This window comes from Lepisosteus platostomus, chromosome 5 (genome assembly GCF_059453375.1).
Source record: "Lepisosteus platostomus isolate fLepPlt1 chromosome 5, fLepPlt1.hap1, whole genome shotgun sequence".
Lineage (NCBI taxonomy): Eukaryota > Metazoa > Chordata > Actinopteri > Semionotiformes > Lepisosteidae > Lepisosteus > Lepisosteus platostomus.
In genome coordinates, this window is record NC_142615.1 from 12,736,169 (window position 1) to 12,757,065 (window position 20,897).

At 40.8% G+C, this 20,897-nt stretch overlaps 4 non-coding genes across 4 annotated transcripts; 2 read left to right on the plus strand and 2 right to left on the minus strand.

Moving 5' to 3' along the window:
- Positions 1-552: 552 nt before the first annotated feature.
- trnaa-cgc (transfer RNA alanine (anticodon CGC)) lies at positions 553-624 on the plus strand. Its single transcript has one exon. It is a non-coding gene; the product is annotated as a tRNA-Ala (tRNA).
- Positions 625-10,644: 10,020 nt separating this feature from the next.
- Positions 10,645-10,716, minus strand: trnat-cgu (transfer RNA threonine (anticodon CGU)). Its single transcript has one exon. It is a non-coding gene; the product is annotated as a tRNA-Thr (tRNA).
- A 2,430-nt stretch (positions 10,717-13,146) lies between these two features.
- Positions 13,147-13,219, minus strand: trnak-uuu (transfer RNA lysine (anticodon UUU)). Its single transcript has one exon. It is a non-coding gene; the product is annotated as a tRNA-Lys (tRNA).
- A 3,852-nt stretch (positions 13,220-17,071) lies between these two features.
- On the plus strand, positions 17,072-17,143 carry trnat-cgu (transfer RNA threonine (anticodon CGU)). The gene has a single exon. It is a non-coding gene; the product is annotated as a tRNA-Thr (tRNA).
- The last annotated feature ends 3,754 nt before the right edge of the window (positions 17,144-20,897 follow it).

Sequence of the window (20,897 nt, forward strand, 5' to 3'; positions counted from 1 at the left end):
GTCTGCTCCTTTCTTTCTGGTATAGAAAGAACGTGTTCCATCTTTGTTTAAAAACACCACTAAATGTAAATTATTCAGCTCTACCGCCTGTGTGCATTGACAAGACATCTCAAAAGGACATATTAAATAAGATCACGATCCTTCCTGTTACCATTCCTGTGGTTGGGGCGTTGTTTCACCCTTTTACGTTAAATCATCAGTACTGCTGTTTTTCTATGCATAGTTTAATCAAGAGCACTTAAAAGATGCAAAAAGCTTTCAAATAAAATAGAATTGAAAGACAGTCGAGTAAGGAGGTAGAAAAAAAGCACTCCCCCGTCTGGGAATCAACCATCATCGCCCATGTAATTGGATGCAAAAATAACAGATTAATTTGTGCCCAGTCTCTTGAAGCTTCGATGCGATTATTTTTCCTTCCTTATTTCTTCATTCCTATGAATTTACTCTGTAGTAGAAGAAACGCGAAAGTGGGAAACTGCAGGCATTCTTCGTGAGTGGTGTGATCAGTGAGCATTTGCACATCTCTAAGTCTGTTCCATAACCTTTTTCATCGGGGATGTAGCTCAGTGGTAGAGCGCATGCTTCGCATGTATGAGGTCCCGGGTTCGATCCCTGGCATCTCCAGGTGCTTTATGTTATAGTACTCACATCGCAATCTTCTGTTGAGTGAGAACTCTTTGCTCGTGTTCAGAGAGAGCCAGGTTTACAAAATTAAATGCAGGCACACTCGACGTGCTGCAGAGTTGCGCTGCTGTTTTAAATGTACCTCATTTAGTTCTGTTAAATCCTAAATTATTTGAACTAATAATTTAGTTCAAATTCAGGAAATCCAGAGATTGCTTCACACTTGTCGTGGCTGTTGCAGAAAACACCTGTTGAATCTCACCCGGGATTTCCTGAGAGATCATTCAGCGAGCGAATCCTCCTTCTGAACTCCGCACTAAACTGAAAGCTTCATGAACTCCTCACTCCCTGTCCTGTACTGTTACAAGTGCTGTCGTGTAGATGTGTAGAAGCACAGCCATAAACACACTTTGAACTTTTTCCGTTTGTTAAGGAAAATGCGAAAGAGCATGACAAGTATTGATCGTATAAAATAGCCATGACACAACTCGAGAAAGTACTGAAGGACTACACATCGACTTTTGATGATTACAAGAGATTCAAGAAACACAATCGTCCGCAGCTGGGTTTGGATCCTGAACTCTAGAGTTAAAAGAACATAAGCGACGGATATGACCTATAAACTCTCTGAATTGTCTTATAGTTTATGAAATAAAACAATTTCTTAATAAATTCTAACTGTTGATAGACGATTTATTGAATTTTAACAAAATCACAATTACAAACTTTTTCGGTTAAACTGTTATTCACATACTCTAACGTAAATAAACGTTAGTGTCTTCCGGTGTGTGAGCCAATTTCTCCAACAAATATTTGTTAGTCTGTCGGGAGGCTGTGCAAGGTGTTAAGAAATAGAATTTCGAAAAGACAGGCTCCCTAAGCTTAACATCAAGGCTGTTTTCTCTACAGAAATGCTCTTTAAATTTCAGCACTGTTGCAACTCCCTTTATAAAGGGTGTGCACACGTATACAACCAAGGCATTGAAATATTTTTTTTAATTATTGTTCCAAAAAACGTTCCATTTGTTTTCTTTTTAATGTTGTTGATTAAAAGATTTTATTAAATGAGAAAAAAATCTGAATGTGAAAAAAGGTCAAAATGCTATTGAAAAAAATCAATAATGTGAGGAAAGATGGATTGTGGGAGCCCCTTAACTACCCATGTCATGCTGTATTTCTCACTCATTCTACTGGGAGTGGTGCCGTCGCTTCATAAAGTCTGTCAGTGGTCATTCCAGACGGGTCAGGTATGACTGCTCTTCGGAACAAGAGACACGTGACTTGCGAGGATCCTGACAGTGTCAACTTTCTTTCAGAGCCAGGATAGCTCAGTCGGTAGAGCATCAGACTTTTAATCTGAGGGCCCAGGGTTCAAGTCCCTGTTTGGGCGGTTGTGCTGTTCTTAAGTCTATTGTGAATGTCATTCTAAATAGTCTTTTATCTTTCACTCTTCTAGCTGTACTATGGTTATTTTAAATGTCCATTACTTGTATTTACAGTAGTGTATTTAGTGTTTCATTTCACAAACCGAAAATGTTCAAGTAGATCTTGTCACTCTACTCCACGTAATCATCTAAATTAAATCACAGTAGAGTACAGAACACGCAGTGAGGAGCTCACACAGTGAGTACTCTTGAATACGACAAGAGGAAAGGCACACTGCACATCTGCAGAACATCACGTCCGAGTTTTTTAACTAGGTAGCCTTAATGGCAACACGGTGTGAGTAGATCTTAAAGCAGCTGCAGAGTACCCGTAATGGCAACACAGTGCTTTGAGTTCGGCTTTTCTTATTTCTTCTGCAGAACCAGTGGAATCGGAATATACTGATCCGCATAAGAAGCGCTTTCGGTTTCTGATCATTTTTATTGAGCGCTGCTCTAAGTACCACAGGCAAGATGGCTGGTGGTCTAAGGTGTTGCGTTCAGGTCGCAGTTAACCCTGGAGATGTTTGTTAAAATCTCACTTCTAATAAAGAGGTCTTTCTCGTTAGAGTAGAAACGATAGAAGCCTTAAGCAGGAAAAAAATCACAACATCTCGCATTTCACGTGTTTAATGTTAACTGTCTCAGTGGTTGCCTCGGTGATTGATGGCTCTTCTCCCTCGCAGGGTAACGGCAAACGTCTTCAGAGAGGGAGTCTCCCACGCACGGCTTTTCTTTATCAAGAGCTGAGACAACAGAAACAGACTTCCAACTGACATGAATTACTTCTTGAGCGTTTATGACTGTCTTTAAAAGCTGAGAGCAGGTGAAAAAGTCTTTGGAAATGAGGCAATGACTGCTGACAGTAAACAGAGCTGACGCTCAGCTGCAGACAAGCGCTCCTCGTTAGCATATTGCTGAGTACCCCCGCTTGTTGGGCGGGAGACTGGGGTACATTTCTGTGACAGGGCGCTGGTTTAATTTTTTAACAACCTGACTTCACTTAAAAAGTGTGTACTGTGTCCTACGTTTCGGACTTGTTACAGCGGTAGAATATGGAGATCATCTCCAGCTTTGAGCTCAACTGCAACAAGAAGTCATGCTAAATGTAGTATAGTGAGTAGACATCGCCAGACAACAGAACGAGAGAGTAGAAGGCAGGAATATATGGTGTAAGGGCGTGATCTGTGTAGTTAATAAAATAGTTAAAATAATATAAAAATGTCTCTTTATTAAGATACACAACATTGAAGGCGACGAGAGATGAGTGCTTGACGGACTCAAAGCGAGTGCAGTGCAGATTTTAGTTCTCTTGCTGGTAGAAACGAACTTCATTTAGCTTGCGCCATGGAAGATATGGCAGCCACGCCAAGAAGCTTTGCTTATGCCCAGCTTTTTTCCACCGCTTCCACTGAACCTCGGAGCTCCGGATTTGTATACGGAATACAAGATATGGATGGAGTCGTACAGATTTTGTTAAATAGCCAGTGGATCTACAGAAGCTCAGGATGCCGTGAGACGGGCTACATTACTGCACTGTATCGGGGCTCCCGTGCAGCGGATTTTCGCCAACCTCCCTGGAGAAAAAGGTACATATGAACAGACTGTAGCTGCCTTAGACGCTTACTTTACACCGCGGAGAAAAGTGGTTTTGGAACGGCATAAATTTAGGCAGAGAACTCAGTCTCAGGACGAATCTGTTGATGCTTTTGTGACTGCACTAAGAGAACTGGCTAAATCTTGTGACTTTGGAGTATTGGAAACTGACATGTTAAGAGATCAACTTGTGGAAAAATGTGCACATACTGTAAGAGACTATAAATTGCTGCAGGAGGAAAGGCTGACATTAGAAAGAGCTCTTACAGTCGCTAGAATTCATGAAGCAGCTCAAGCAGAATCAAGAATGCTTTCTGACCACAGTGACAAAGTGACACTGAACTTTACAAACAAAGTTTACAAACAAAAGCCGAGCAGCAGGACGCAGTCATGCTAGAGATATAGAAGAACAGGGGACGGCTGACATTACTTGTTACAGGTGCGGACTAACAATGCACAAAGCAGATGAATGCGGAGCGTGAACAGCAAAATGTCTACACTGTAAGAAAACAGGACATTATGCACACGTCTGCAGAACATCACGTCCGAGTTTAAGGACAGTAACATCAGAGATTGGAAGCTAGGGAGTTTCAGGTCTGTGTTTTTCTTATAGGTTCAAGAAAGTCTGAATACCTTTGCAAGAAGTATTTCAGAATCCCACTCAAATCCAGTACGAATGCCGCATAAATCTGCATTGTACAATTAAAAGACGTATAATATACGTCTATTAAACGCATACCTTAGATGTCTAAATGTGGTCTACAATTCGTCTAGAATGAAATTCTAATATACGTCTAAAGTTATACGTCAATTAAACGTCTATGTTTAGAAGTTCATTATACATAAATGGTTGGAGTTCTATTATACGGATAAATTTAGAGGACTATTATACATATATGGTTAGAGTTCCGGATAACTTTAGAGGTCTATTATACGGATAACTTTAGAGGTCTATTATACGTATATGGTTAGAGGTCTATTATACGGATAACTTTAGAGGTCTATTATACGTATATGGTTAGAGGTCTATTATACGGATAACATTAGAGGTCTATTATACGTATATGGGTAGAGGTCTATTATACATCAAAGATAGATTTTATAGGTGTAGAAACAAGTAAACCAAGCCAATGATTAGGTTTAGAAATTTATTCTGAAAATACACATTCACACCTGAAACATATGTATTTCAAATTATACTTGTATACAATCAATCAATCAACAATCAACATATGGGCAATAATCATATCAAAACACAACTAGTCTTAAACTTCAGCTACAAATTCTGGTAACATGGCAATATACAGTATAGTAATGACAAACACAAAACTAATTACATTAACACACTAACTCAAAACCACATTTTGATTCAAATATACATTTTAAAATGTACAACTTCTATATTTCCAAGAAAAAAAAAATATTTCAATGGAAGTTAAGACGATTTTTGTCCACTATTTGCAAACCCTGTCTAATTGTCATAACAGTTAGAACCAAAAACCTAATATTTTCAGAGTCCAGATCTCCTGGCCCCCTGCCTTGCATATGCATTCTTCAAGTAACACATTGTGTGCTCCTTTATTTCTTTTTCTGTTGATGTAGGGTGGGACTTCAGCACCGCAGCTAGGAGAAAATTATATAATGTTACTTCCCAAATAAATGATGATTAATATCTTCTTTAGTATAATCTAAAAAATGAACGGTTTACTAAGCTCAAAGCTGAAATAAATGTATAAAATGTGGCTTGCATCATAGCAGTTGAGCAATAAAGTCTGTCCTAATTAAAGAGTACCCAAAGTTTGAAAGTACAACATAGAATAAGAATAAGAGAAACGGCAAAACGATTTTGTGTCATCTTCCCCATTCACACTATTTTATGTGCCATTTTTTTGCTTATTCACGTACTATTTTAATCAAAATAATATTAAGAAAGATCTGTATGTATTCAGATAGTATTATTATTGTTCATACTTACTCGTCAAAAGAGGATTGCTGAGATATTTGCGGATATACTTCTACGTTTGAAAAACGTGTCCAAAATGGTGACCAACGAATACTAGCAATGCATTGTGGTATATAACCGGAAAATATGCTGGGTTCGATATTTTCTCAACGTATGCGTTTATTAATGTTGTCGATATTATGGTTGAAATTTAACATTGATAATACATCGCGGCTATGTGCCCCCTGCTATGAGCTGATGTGCAATTTTAACGCATGCAGTTAGTAAGGATCGGTCACTGTTGTATGGTATTATATATAATGACATTATGGAATAGGATGGGGACAGGCCTGGCATCACGGGGGTAGGGGGGAATGTCGCCCCTTCAGTTTTGGGCAAAAAGATTTACCTAACTTAATTTGCGCCCTAAAAAAATAGTTGTACTTTGTCAATGGTCAGACAACACTAAATGACACGAACAGTCACTCAGTCTGTTTGATGGGCAGGAGGGCTATCCGTCCAGGAACTGCACATATCAGTGTCGTTATTGAGTGTCAACATTACGATCCTGTTTGCTCAGGTGGACCGATTCCTTGCAGTAGTTTATCATTATACTTAAAATCGTTATATAACTAGGACTAGTTATAGCAGTCTGTGCTTTCTGTTGGTTTTACAACATTTTTTTCTTAACGATTCAGAACGTCCATGTAGCTGCAAAAATGAACGCTTATGGTACTTTTCGCTCCAGGCAATACAAACCGTGAGAGTGACGAAAAATGTGAAACTGAACTTCATCGCAAATACCAGATTGCTAGTCGTTATCTTCTATCATGAAGCACTAATCAATTGCATAGCTGCGAGATTTCATTTGGGTAGCTGCACCGTACAGCTCCGTTTCAACCGAAATATCACTCCCCCCTCAGAATTTCAGACGCCCCCCTACAGATTTTTCCCCGGGCACCGCGCACTGATGGGGGACGGGGTGTCCAGGAAATGGTATCAACTTTTGTCAAGAAAATAAAAATAGAAACTCTATAGGCACTCAAACATTTTACTGTTTTTTTTCAGGCAGGTGGCAAGACCCCCTCAGCAAAACCCTTGTATGCCAAGCTGTGGGCATTGATTCATCGAATATACGTATATTTACGGCGAAAATACAGCTATACGTATATACACGTCGCCTCGACGTATAATCAACGTCGAATTGCAACCGTAAAATTGACGACATGAATAAACGCATATACAACGTCGAAAACACATCTAACACAGTGCCTGAGGCATTTTACTGTATGTATCGTGTGTGCTGCAACTAGGAGTATACGGCACTCTGCACAGTGTACGAAGTAAATTATTTTCGCAGTAATTAATTTATTATATTTACTATATTTATTATACACGTGTAAATAATCAGAGAACACATCAGGGCTGTGAAGATTAAAGATCTCTCCAAGCCCATTGTTTCTCATTTCACCTCTTACGGCCAAGACCACTCTAATCTCTCCGTCTGTGTTCTCAAAGACGGTTTTCCGAACTCATACATCAGAAAGACCACCGAAACTATAATTATTCTGCAGCTAGGATCACATATTCTCCCTTCCCTTAACGACAGATTACTGTTCTTTTAAATTTTCTCCATTCATTGGAAGTTTCATTTCACACCTCTCTGCACCCATTCTGACTTCACACCTCTTGACTGGCCTCTCTTTCTGTCCCCTGCTCCCGCCTCTCACTCCTCCTCCCTCTCAACCTTTGTTCTCCCGCTACTTTACCTTTGCCTACTGCCCTGTCTCTCTCACACCTGAAGAAGGCTCCACGGCCGAAAGGTTGTGTTCTCTTTCTTCTTTTTTTCAGCATGGAATAAACCTATTACTTGTTCCTTTGTATCCAAATAAATAGCGACTGTCCAAATTATATTTTTGTATGGAATATATTTCAGAAAATCGCAAACCAATTTTAAAAACTCACCACAACACGGACTTACACTGAGAAAAGGTGATTGCACTTTCTGCTTATTGCTACGGCCTTCCCCCCGATTATGAAAATGTCTCACAGTTCTGACACCGACGTGTGAAAGACAATGTAACAGACTATCAAAATCCTGAAGTGCAAGAAATTTTAATGCACCAGTTTTTTTTAATATGATCCTGGCATGTCAGAATACATTTCGAAAAAGTATGGCACGAATTGCACGAATTGCAATGGCACAAATTGTTGAGAATATCACTGACCTTGCCGATATTTGCAGGGGATACAAATGTTTTGCACATGTTGAACTACAACACGTAAAAATTGAGCTTCTTAGTCAATATCATCGGGAATGTCCAATAATGACGAACATCAGTAGCTTCAAGGAAACTTTGACTCGCACATGGAGTTTTATCTTCGAATGGAGGTTGGGAGAATTCATTTATACTCTCGTTGCTCATTAGCTAAACTATTTTAAAAATATGACACGGATTTGTTCGACTGCACCACCTAGCTCTCCACTGTCAATTGACAGGACTTTAGAAGAACATGTTCTCATACAACCAACATACAAATTACACATCTTAAGGAACATGAAGAGAAATCCGTGTACTAAATAACATAAAACTGTCGCTGCAAATTATCACCAAGCTGTTTTATGTGTCTGACCACCTCTTTCCTACTTTGCAGCGAGCACAAATCTCTCTGTTTCTTCATCGCAATTTTACTGTCTCTTTCCCCCATGTGGAGATGGATCCACAGCCGAAACTTTAGGTCAGTTCCTGTTACTCTGTCCGATTGAAAGAGCTGTATTAAAGGCACTCCCATCTCTGCAGGAACGTTATTGCTGCTCTAAACACAATATACTGCAGCCAAATGTGATAGCTATACTGTCACTGCCTGTGGGCCACATGTTCCTGCTGTCAACCTATTATGTCATGTTCATCCACACCCAGAAACATTACTGCTGGAGCACCAGAGTTATATAATGTAGGCGCAGTCCATAGAGCATGAATCTCTTAATATCAGAACTCTGGGTTCAGCCCCCACATTTTGATCCCCCCAATCCTCCTAGCATGACCTGATGGCGTAACAGTGATACCCAGTACCCAGCGAAATTCAGCATTCTTTCCACTTGATTCAGATTTTGATCTGAAATCATCGGCCGAACAAGAGTTTGTCTAAATCGAGGGAGATGTGCTCACAAGCAAGTATTAAACACTTCAGCATTTTCTGTTCGAATACCACACTTTGTCAAAACACTGCCGCTTCTTCAGCTAATAAGTAACGGTTTTTGAGCACGCATTGTATTGTTAAAGCTTATATTTAAAAAGCATAAATTAACATAATGGAATTTGGACTGAACAAAGTAGTCCAGCCCCTTTACAACATTACATACCCACTGATTAAAGCTTAAAACTACAGCAGCAGGAGTAACAATAATGGCAAAAACATGTTTGGAGTTCGGCATTTCATTTATTCTGCGAAAACATCGCATCGGAATAAACTGCCCGAGATAAAAGAGTAATTGCGGCTTCAGATCGTTTTTACAGAGCATTGCGTTGTTCTGTTCATGCTGACTACACGCTTTAAATTTGTCATTTACTGCAGGCGTTGCTTTTCCAGGTTTTTCTGAAATTCCTCGCATTTGAGCCAGCACTAAAACACTTCATTCCCGTCGCTGAATACATCGTGGAAACGGTATTTGCAACTGAATGCTGTCACACATTAAACCTTTTTGTTATTCGATTCTGAAGTTTGAAAATGAAAATAAAACGGGGGTCACTTCATAGGCTTGAAAGAAGTCCAAGTAGCATAAAAACCCGCGAATTCTCACAAAGGCTGCACCTTTCTTCTGCTGCTTTTATAAATCAGCCTTAAACATTTGAATGCATACCTTACTGCTGCTAATCACATTCACGTGTTTACGAAGCTTTTTTCTGTCCGTTATGTTTTTGATAAGCAGTTTCTCCGTTTTCCTCGTACTGTGATTGTCAGCGAGCACAACAAGACTGAAACAGTGTAAAGGCAGGTAAAAAAGACAGGGTAAAACACCTAACTGTCAGGAGTGGGATTTGAACCCGTGCCTCTATTTGGAGAGCGAAACACAAAGCTTATAAAAAGCTGTGAATTTGCTGTTTTAAACTGCTCGACTATCCTGAAAAAATGTGTGCTGATTGCACCAGTCGCATGCGATTTTCCGTAACTTTAGGACGATAGATACGACTGGACGAACACAATTTGTGGCGTTTAGCATGACATGGAAAACGGTACCGGAGCATTCGGGTCCGGACTACCAGACTCGAAAATAATTTTACCCCCGCACTATCAAACTATTAAACTCCCAGCCTCTCTCACTCTCTCCTCACCTCTCACCTATGATCTGAACCTCACAGTGCCTTCTTTCTTACCAAAAACCCAAACACACATTGAAAATCTACCTCTACCATATATGTCAAAAGCTCACTCCCCATCATTTCTATCCCTTTATTTCATTCTTTTGATGCATGTTTTTGCACATAACCTGTTACCTTTTTGTTGTTTTGCACACTGCCTGTTGTTGTTTTTTGCACATCGGCTGTTGTCTTTCTTTTGTTATACAATTGTATTGTTGTTGTGTTTTTTTCTTTGTACTACTTATATCCGAGAGCTAGCTAAATAGCATTTCGTTATACCATATACCTGTGTATGAGTATAATGACAATAAACTTGGACTTGAACTTGACAGAGTCTTGTAGGCAGTATATTATTTTATCGTTTACTCGTATAAAAAAAGCATGGTCTTCTCGTTCCTAAGTCACATTTTTTGTGCTTTCGAACGTTACTTCCAACCTGGACTGACAGCTCACCCGATCTGTTTGTGATCAGACCATGGAGTCGGGGGCTGTAGCAAGCGCACGTTCCTTCTCAATGCTGAGGCAATCATTCGGAAGATGGGTGTGAAGAGAGATAAGCTTTGTCGACTAAAAAACAAGGCAGGATATGCAAGAATACTAATCACTGGCGACAGTTATGCTCTCTTACTATTGAGATCCCTACATTGCGAGTTTTTTTAAGACTTTGAAACTAAAGGAAAGCGGTGATAAATGAAACAGGCACGGGTGGGGTTTGAACCCACGCTCTTCGGTTTACGAGACCGACGCCTTACCACTTGGCCACCGCGCCTTCGCGTAAGCATGGGAATAAGGTTGTTCAAATTATTTTTTTCTGAATCCGGTTTACATCGCCAAATGTAAACCGGAGGCAGCAACAACAATAAAAGGGATAGTTGTCCTTAAACTCGGACGTGATGTTCTGCAGACATGTGCACAATGTCCTGTTTTCTTGCAGTGTAGACATTTTGCTGTTCACGCTCCGCATTCATCTGCTTTGTGCGTTATTAGTCCGCACCTGTAACATGTAATGTCAGCCGTCCCCTGTTCTTCTATATCTCTAGCATGACTGCGTCCGGCTGCTCGGCTTTTGTTTGTAAAGTTTGAGCGAGCGCCCCGTTCAGTGTCACTTTGTCACTGTGGTCAGAAAGCATTCTTGATTCTGCTTGAGCTGCTTCATGAATTCTAGAGACTGTAAGAGCTCTTTTTAAAGTCAGCCTTCATCCTGCAGCAATTTATAGTCTCTTATGTGCACATTTTTCCACAAGTTGATCTCTTAACATGTCAGTTTCCAATACTCTAAAGTCACAAGATTTAGCCAGTTCTCTTAGTGCAGTCACAAAAGCATCAACAGATTCGTCCTGAGACTAAGTTTTCTGCCTAAATTTATGCCGTTCCAAAACCACATTTCTCCGCGGGTAAAGGAAGCGTCTAAGGCAGCTACAGTCTTTTTCTCCAGGGAGGTTGGCAAAAATCCGCTGCACGGAAGCCCCGATACAGTGCAGTAATGTAGCACGTCTCACGGCATCCTGAGCTTCTGTAGATCCACCGGCTATTTAAAAAAAAATCTGTACGACTCCATCCATATCTTGTATTCCGTATACAAATCCGGAGCTCCGAGGTTCAGTAGAAGCGGTGGAAAAAGCTGGGCATAAGCAAAGCTTCTCGGCGCGGCTGCCATATCTTCCATGGCGCAAGCTAAACGAAAAGTCCGAAAATTCAAAAGTTCGTTTCTACCAGCAAGAGAACTAAAATCTGAAGTGTTCTGCTCGCTTTGAGTCCGTCAAGCACTCATCTCTGGTCACCATAAATGTTGTGTATCTAAATTTAGAGAAGTTTTTATATTATTTTAACTATTTTGTTAACAACACAGATCACGCCCTTACACCTTATATTCCTGCCTTCTACTCTCGTTCTGTTGTCTCGCGATGTCTACTCACTATACTACATTTAGCATGACTTCTTGTTGCAGTTGAGCTCAAAGCTGGAGATGATCTCCATATTCTACCGCACTAACTAGTCCGAAACGTAGTACACAGTACACACTTTTTAAGTGAACTCAGGTTGTTAAAAAATTAAACCAGCGCCCTGTCACAGAAACGTACCCCAGTCTCCCGCGCAACAAGCGGGGGTACTCAGCACTATACTAACGAGGAGCGCTTGTCTGCAGCTGAGCATCAGCTCTGTTTACTGTCAGCAGTCATTTCCTCATTTCCAAAGACTTTTTCACCTGCTCTCAGCTTTTAAAGACGGTCATAAACGCTCAAGAAGTAATTCATGTCAGTTTGAAGTCTGTTTCTGTTGTCTCAGCTCTTGATAAAGAAAAGCCGTGCGTGGGAGACTCCCTCTCTGAAGAAGTTTGCCGTCACTCTGCGAGGGAGAAGAGCCATCAATCACCGAGGCAACCACTGAGACAGTTAACATTAAACACGTGAAATGCGAGATGTTGTGATTTTTTTCCCGCTTAAGGCTTCTATCGTTTCTACTCTAACGAGAAAGACCTCTTTATTAGAAGTGAGATTTTAACAAACGTCTCCAGGGTTAACTGCGACCTGAACGCAACGCCTTAGACCACCAGCCATCTTGCCTGTGGTACTTAGAGCAGCGCTCAATAAAAATGATCAGAACCCGAAAGCGCTTCTTATGCGGATCAGTATATTCCGATTCCACTGGTTCTGCAGAAGAAATAAGAAAAGCCGAACTCAAACCACTGTGGTACCACTACGGGTACTCTGTCTGCAGCTGCTTTAAGATCTACTCACACCGTGTTGCCATTAAGGCTACCTTGTTAAAAAAAACCTATCGTCATCTTTTTGAACGTGATTATTAGACACCCGTTAAATCTCCACCGAGGTTTCTTGAGAGATCTTCAGCGAGCGAGTATTAAAAAACTACGTCGCTTCCAACCTCTGCTGTCACTGTAAACTCGGACGTGATGTTCTGCAGATGTGCAGTGTGCCTTTCCTCTTGTCGTATTCAAGAGTACTCACTGTGTGAGCTCCTCACTGCGTGTTCTGTACTCTACTGTGATTTAATTTAGATGATTACGTGGAGTAGAGTGACAAGATCTACTTGAACATTTTCGGTTTGTGAAATGAAACACTAAATACACTACTGTAAATACAAGTAATGGACATTTAAAATAACCACAGTACAGCTAGAAGAGTGAAAGATAAAAGACTATTTAGAATGACATTCACAATAGAATTAAAAACGGCACAGCCGCCCGAACAGGGACTTGAACCCTGGGCCCTCAGATTAAATGTCTGATGCTCTACCGACTGAGCTATCCGGGCTCTAAAGGTCGACATTGTCGGGATCCTCGCAAGTCACGTGTCTCTTGTGCCGAAGAGTAGTCATACCTGACCCGTCTGGAATGACCACTGACAGACTTTATCCAGAAGCGACGGCACCACTCCCAGTAGAATGAGTGAGAAATACAGCATGACATGGGTAGTTAAGGGGCTCCCACAATCCATCTTTCCTCACGTTACTGATTTTTTTCAATAGCATTTTGACCTTTTTTCACATTCAGATTTTTTTTCACATTTAATAAAATCTTTTAATCAACAACATTAAAAAGATAACAAATGGAACATCTTTTGGAACAATAATTAAAAAAAAAAACTTTCAATGCCTTGGTTGTATACGTGTGCACACCCTTTATAAAGGGAGTTGCAACAGTGCTGAAATGTAAGAGCATTTCTGTAGAGAAAACAGCATTTTTTCTGCCTCGATGTTAAGCTTAGGGAGCCTGTCTTTTAGAAATTCTATTTCTTAACACCTTGCACAGCCTCCCGGCAGACTAACAAATATTTTTTTGGAGAAATTGGCTCACACACCGGAAGACACTAACGTTTATTTACGTTAGAGTATGTAAAACTCAGGCTTTAACAGATGTTCATGATGTTTCACACGGGGTGTTACCTGTTGTAGTGTTTCAAAAGATGTGTTAGCGGACAACAATTTTATCTTGAAAAGATTTTGGTTTGTACTGGCTGGGATTCAAACCCGACTCAATTATTTGGAAGGCGCCTCGGAAGTGCGTTGGTGGTACAGGCGCCTTCCAAATAATTGAACATCTGTTAAAGCCTGAGTTTTACATACTCTAACGTAAATAAACGTTAGTGTCTTCCGGTGTGTGAGCCAATTTCTCCAAAAAAATATTTGTTAGTCTGCCGGGAGGCTGTGCAAGGTGTTAAGAAGTAGAATTTCTAAAAGACAGGCTCCCTATAACATCAAGGCAGAAAAAATGCTGGTTTCTCTACAGAAATGCTCTTTAAATTTCAGCACTGTTGCAACTCCCCTTATAAAGGGTGTGCACACATATACAACCACGGCATTGAAATATTTTTTTTAATCATTGTTCCAAAAAACATTCCATTTGTTTTCTTTTTAATGTTGTTGATAAAAAGATTTTATTAAATGAGAAAAAAATCTGAATGTGAAAAAAGGTCAAAATGCTATTGAAGAAAATCAGTAATGTGAGGAAAGATGGATTGTGGGAGCCCCTTAACTACCATCTCATGCTGTATTTCTCACTCATTCTACTGGGAGGGGTGTTGTCGCTTCTGGATAAAGTCTGTCAGTGGTCATTCCAGACGGGTCAGGTATGACTGCTCTTCGGCACAAGAGACACGTGACTTGCGAGGATCCCGACAGTGTTAGCTTTCTTTCAGAGCCCGGATAGCTCAGTCGGTGGAGCATCAGACTTTTAATCTGAGGGCCCAGGGTTCAAGTCCCTGTACGGGTGGTTGTGCTGTTCTTAAGTCTGTTGTGAATGTCATTCGAAATAGTCTTTTATCTTTCACTCTTCTAGCTGTACTGTGGTTATTTTAAATGTCCATTACTTGTATTTACAGTAGTGTATTTAGTGTTTCATTTCACAAACCGAAAATGTTCAAGTAGATCTTGTCACTCTACTCCACGTAATCATCTAAATTAAATCACAGTAGAGTACAGAACACGCAGTGAGGAGCTCACACAGTGAGTACTCTTGAATACGACAAAAGTAAAGGCACACTGCACATCTGCAGAACATCACGTCCGAGTTTACAGTGACAGCAGAGGTTGGAAGCGACGTAGTTTTTTATTACTCGCTCGCTGAACGATCTCTCAAGAAACCTCGGTGGAGATTTAACGGGTGTCTAATAATCACGTTCAAAAAGGTGACGATAAGTTTTTTTTAACTAGGTAGCCTTAATGGCAACACGGTGTGAGTAGATCTTAAAGCAGCTGCAGACAGAGTACCCGTAATGGCAACACAGTGCTTTGAGTTCGGCTTTTCTTATTTCTTCGGTAGAACCAGTGGTATCGGAATATACTGATCCGGATAAGAAGCGCTTTCGGTTTCTGATCATTTTTATTGAGCGCTGCTATGGTCTTAGGCGTTGCGTTCAGGTCGCAGTTAACCCTGGAGACGTTTGTTAAAATCTCACTTCTAATAAAGAGGTCTTTCTCGTTAGAGTAGAAACGATAGAAGCCTTAAGCGGGAAAAAAATCACAACATCTCGCATTTCACGTGTTTAATGTTAACTGTCTCAGTGGTTGCCTCGGTGATTGATGGCTCTTCTCCCTCGCAGGGTGACGGCAAACTTCTTCAGAGAGGGAGTCTCCCACGCACGGCTTTTCTTTATCAAGAGCTGAGACAACAGAAACAGACTTCAAACTGACATGAATTACTTCTTGAGCGTTTATGACCGTCTTTAAAAGCTGAGAGCAGGTGAAAAAGTCTTTGGAAATGAGGAAATGACTGCTGACAGTAAACAGAGCTGACGCTCAGCTGCAGACAAGCGCTCCTCTTTAGTATAGTGCTGAGTACCCCCGCTTGTTGCGCGGGAGACTGGGGGTACGTTTCTGTGACAGGGCGCTGGTTTAATTTTTTAACAACCTGACTTCACTTAAAAAAGTATGTACTGTGTACTACGTTTCGGACTAGATAGTGCGGTAGAATATGGAGATCATCTCCAGCTTTGAGCTCAACTGCAACAAGAAGTCATGCTAAATGTAGTATAGTGAGTAGACATCGCCAGACAACAGAACGAGAGAGTAGAAGGCAGGAATATATGGTGTAAGGGCGTGATCTGTGTAGTTAATAAAATAGTTAAAATAATATAAAAACGTCTCTTTATTAAGATACACAACATTGAAGGCGACGAGAGATGAGTGCTTGACGGACTCAAAGCGAGTGCAGTGCAGATTTTAGTTCTCTTGCTGGTAGAAGCGAACTTCTGAATTTTCGGACTTTTCGTTTAGCTTGCGCCATGGAAGATATGGTAGCCGCGCCGAGAAGCTTTGCTTATGGCCAGCTTTTTCCACCGCTTCTACTGAACCTCGGAGCCCCGGATTTGTATACGGAATACAAGATATGGATGGAGTCGTACATATTTTTTTTAAATAGCCAGTGGATCTACAGAAGCTCAGGATGCCGTGAGACGTGCTACATTACTGCACTGTATAGGGGCTCCCGTGCAGCGGATTTTCGCCAACCTCCCTGGAGAAAAAGACTGTAGCTGCTTTAGACGCTTCCTTTACACCGCGGAGAAACGGCATAAATTTAGGCAGAGAACTTAGTCTCAGGACGAATCTGTTGATGCTTTTGTGACTGCACTAAGAGAACTGGCTAAACCTTGTGACTTTGGAGTATTGGAAACTGACATGTTAAGAGATCAACTTGTGGGAAAATGTGCACATAAGAGACTATAAATTGCTGCAGGAGGAAGGGCTGACTTTAGAAAGAGCTCTTACAGTCGCTAGAATTCATGAAGCAGCTCAAGCAGAATCAAGAATCCTTTCTGATCACAGTGACAAAGTGACACTGAACGGGGCGCTCGCTCAAACTTTACAAACAAAAGCCGAGCAGCAGGACGCAGTCATGCTAGAGAAATAGAAGAACAGGGGACGGCTGACATTACATGTTACAGGTGCGGACTAACAATGCACAAAGCAGATGAATGCGGAGCGTGAACAGCAAAATGTCTGCACTGCAAGAAAACAGGACATTGTGCACATGTCTGCAGAACATCACGTCCGAGTTTAAGGACAAGTATCCCTTTTATTGTTGTTGCTGCCTCCGGTTTACATTTGGCGATGTAAACCAGATTCAGAAAAAAATAATTTGAACAACCTTATTCTCATGCTTACTTGAAGGCGCGGTGGCCAAGTGGTAAGGCGTCGGTCTCGTAAACCGAAGAGCGTTGGTTCAAGCCCCACCCGTGCCAGTTTCACTTGTCATCGCTTTCCTTTAGTTTCAAAGTCTTAAAAAAACTCGCAATGTAGGGATCTCAATAGTAAGAGAACATAACTGTCGACAGTGATTACTATTCTTGCATATCCTGCCTTGTTTTTTAGTCGACAAAGCTTGTTTCTCTTCACACCCATCTTCCGAATGATCGCCTCAGCATTTGGAAGGAACGTGCGCTTGATACAGCCCCCGACTCCATGGTCTGATCACAAACAGATCGGGTGAGCTGTCAGTCCAGGTTGGAAGTAACGTTCGAAAGCACTAAAAATCTGACTTAGGAACGAGAAGACCGTGTTTTTTTAAACGAGTAAACGATAAAATAATATACTGCCTGCAAGACTATGTCAAGTTCAAGTTCAAGTTCAAAGTTCAAGTTTATTGTCATTATTCTCATACACAGGTATATGGTATAACGAAATGCTATTTAGCTAGCTCTCGGACATAAGTAGTACAAAGAAAAAAACACAACAACAATACAATTGTATAACAAAAGAAAGACAGAGACAACAGCCGATGTCCAAAAAACAACAGGCAGCGTGCAAAACAACAAAAAGGTAACAGGTTATGTGCAAAAACACGCATCAAAAGAATGAAATAAAGGGATAGAAATGATGGGGAGTGAGCTTTTGACATGTATGGTAGAGGTAGATTTTCAATGTGTGTTTGGGTTTTTGGTAAGAAAGAAGGCACTGTGAGGTTCAGATCATAGGTGAGAGGTGAGGAGTGAGCGAGAGAGGCTGGGAGTTTGATAGTTTGATAGTGCGGGGGTAAAAACTGTTTCTGAGTCTAGTAGTCCGGACCCGAATGCTCCGGTACCGTTTTCCATGTCATACTAAACGCCACAAATTGTGTTAGTCCAGTCGTATCAATCGTCCTAAAATTACGGAAAATCGGATGCGACTGGTGCAGTCAGCACCTATTCTTCAGGATAGTCGAGCGGTTTAAAACAGCAAATTCACAACTTCGTGTCTTTTAAGCTTTGTGTTTCACTCTCCAAATAGAGGCACGGGTTCAAATCCCACTCCCGACAATCAGGCGTTTTACCCTGTGTTTTTTACCTGCCTTTACACTGTTTCAGTCTTGTTGTGCTCGCTGACAATCACAGTACGAGGAAAACGGAGAAACTGCTTAGCAAAAACAGAACGGACAGAAAAAAGCTTTGTAAACATGTGAATGTGATTAGCAGCAATAAGGTATGCATTCAAATGTTTAAGGCAGATTTATAAAAGCAGCAGAAGAAAGGTGCAGCACAATGCAATTTGTGAGAATTCGCGGGTTTTTATGCTGCTTGGACTTCTTTCAAGCCTATGAAGTGACCCCCGTTTTATTTTCATTTTCAAACTTCAGAACCGAATAACAAAGAGGTTTCATGAGTGACAGCATTCCGTTCCAAATACCGTTTCCACGATGTATTCAGCGACGGGAATGAAATATTTTAGTGCTGGCTCAAATGCGAGGAATTTCAGAAAAACCTGGAAAAGCAACGCTTGCAGTAAATGACAAATGTAATGCATGTAGTCAGCATGAACAGAACAACGCAATGCTCTGTAAAAACGATCTGAAGCCGCAATTACTCTTTTATCTCGGGCAGTTCATTCCGATACGTTTCCGCAGAATAAATGAAATGCCCAGCTCCAAACATGTTGTTGCCATTATTGTTACTCCTGCTGCTGTAGTTTTAAGCTTTAATCAGTGGGTATGTAATGTTGTAAAAGGGCTGGACTACTTTGTTCAGTCCAAATTCCACTATGTGAATTTATGCTTTTTTAATATAAGCATTAACAATACAATGCGTGCTCAAAAACCGTTACTTATTAGCTTAAGAAACGGCAGTGTTTTGACAAAGTGTGGTATTCGAACAGAAAATGCTGAAGTGTTTAATACTTGCTTGTGAGCAGATCTCCCTCGATTTAGACAAACTCTTGTTCGGCTGATGATTTCAGATCAAAATCTGAATCAAGTGGAAAGAAAGCTGAATTACGCTGGGTACTGGGTATCACTGTTACGCCATCAGGTCATGCTAGGAGGATTGGGGGGATGAAATTGACACAGAGGGACCCAATGTGGGGTCTGAACCCACAGTTCTGAGATTAAGAGATTCTTGCTCTATGGACTGCGCCTATATAACTCTTGTGCTCCAGCAGTAATGTTTCTGGGTGTGGATGAACATGACATTATAGACTGACAGCAGGAACACGTGGCCCACAGGCAGTGACAGTTTCGCTATATTTGGCTGCAGTCTATTGTGTTGAGAGCAGCATTAACTTTCCTGCAGAGATGGGAGTGCCTTTAATACAGCTCTTTCAATCGGACAGAGTAACAGGAACTGACCTAAAGTTTCAGCTGTGGATCTATCTCCACATGGGGGAAAGAGACAGTAAAATTGCGATGAAGAAACAGAAAGATTTGTGCTCGCTGCAAAGTAGGAAAGAGGTGGTCAGACACATGAAACAGCTTGGTGATAATTTGCAGTGACAATTTTATGTTATTTAGTACACGGATTTCTCTTCATGTTCCTTAAGATGTGTAATTTGTATGTTGGTTGTATGAGAACAGTTTCTCCTAAAGTCCTGTCAATTGACAGTGGAGAGCTAGCTGGTGCACATCTTCAAGAAGACTCTCTTTAAGGCGATTACAAGTTTCTCGAACAAATCTGTGTCATATTTTTAAAATAGTTTAGCTAATGAGCAACGAGAGTACAAATAAATTCTCCCACCCTCCATTTGAAGATAAAACTCCATGTGCGAGTCAAAGTTTCCTTGAAGCTACTGATGTTCGTCATTATTGGACATTCCCGATTATATTGACTAAGAAGCTCAATTTTTACGTGTTGTAGTTCAACATGTGCAAAACATTCTTATCCCCTGCAAATATCGGCAAGGTCAGTGATATTCTCAACAATTTGTGCCATTGCAATTCGTGCGATTGGTGCCATACTTTTTCGAAATGTATACTGACATGCCAGGATCAGAGGGTCATATTTAAAAAACTGGTGCATTAAAATTTCTTGTACTTCAGGATTTTGATAATCTGTTACATTGTCTTTCACACGTCGGTGTTAGAACTGTGAGACATTTTCATAATCGGGGGGAAGGCTGTAGCAATAAGCAAAAAGTGCTTTCACCTTTTCTCAGTGTAAGTCCGTGTTGTGGTGAGTTTTTAAAATTGGTTTGCGATTTTCTGAAATATACTCCATACAAAAATATAATTTGGACAGTCGCTATTTATTTGGATATTCCTTTTCAGTGAAGATGTCTACAGTATTCCAGCCGGATTAGTACTGATCGAAGAGAGCCATCTACAGGCGAAAGGCGACATAACATCACAGCAGCACCATTTAAGGTGGAACGAAAAACACGCATAAGAAGCTGGCGAATAAGAAGCCAACTTAAGCCTCGTAGCAGACCCTTGGAGGCACGCTCAAAATAATCATCTTTCCAAGTACTTAAGAGTCATATTTAGATCACTTTACTGCAATTTTATTTGATTTTATTTTAATCTGTTTGCTGATTGACTCAAAAAATGTCGATACAAATAATCTGCCAGGCTGATTTACTTGTCTGACCACCTCCCTCAGTTCCCCTTTGCTGTTAGCACAATTCTTTCAGTTTCTTTTCTTGTATTTTCCTTGCTATTTTAGTGTTCCCCATGTATAGATGGATCCACAACCGAACCCGTTTTCACCCTGTGTTTCTGCAGCGTCAGTCTGTATGAGGAGCACGACTTGCACA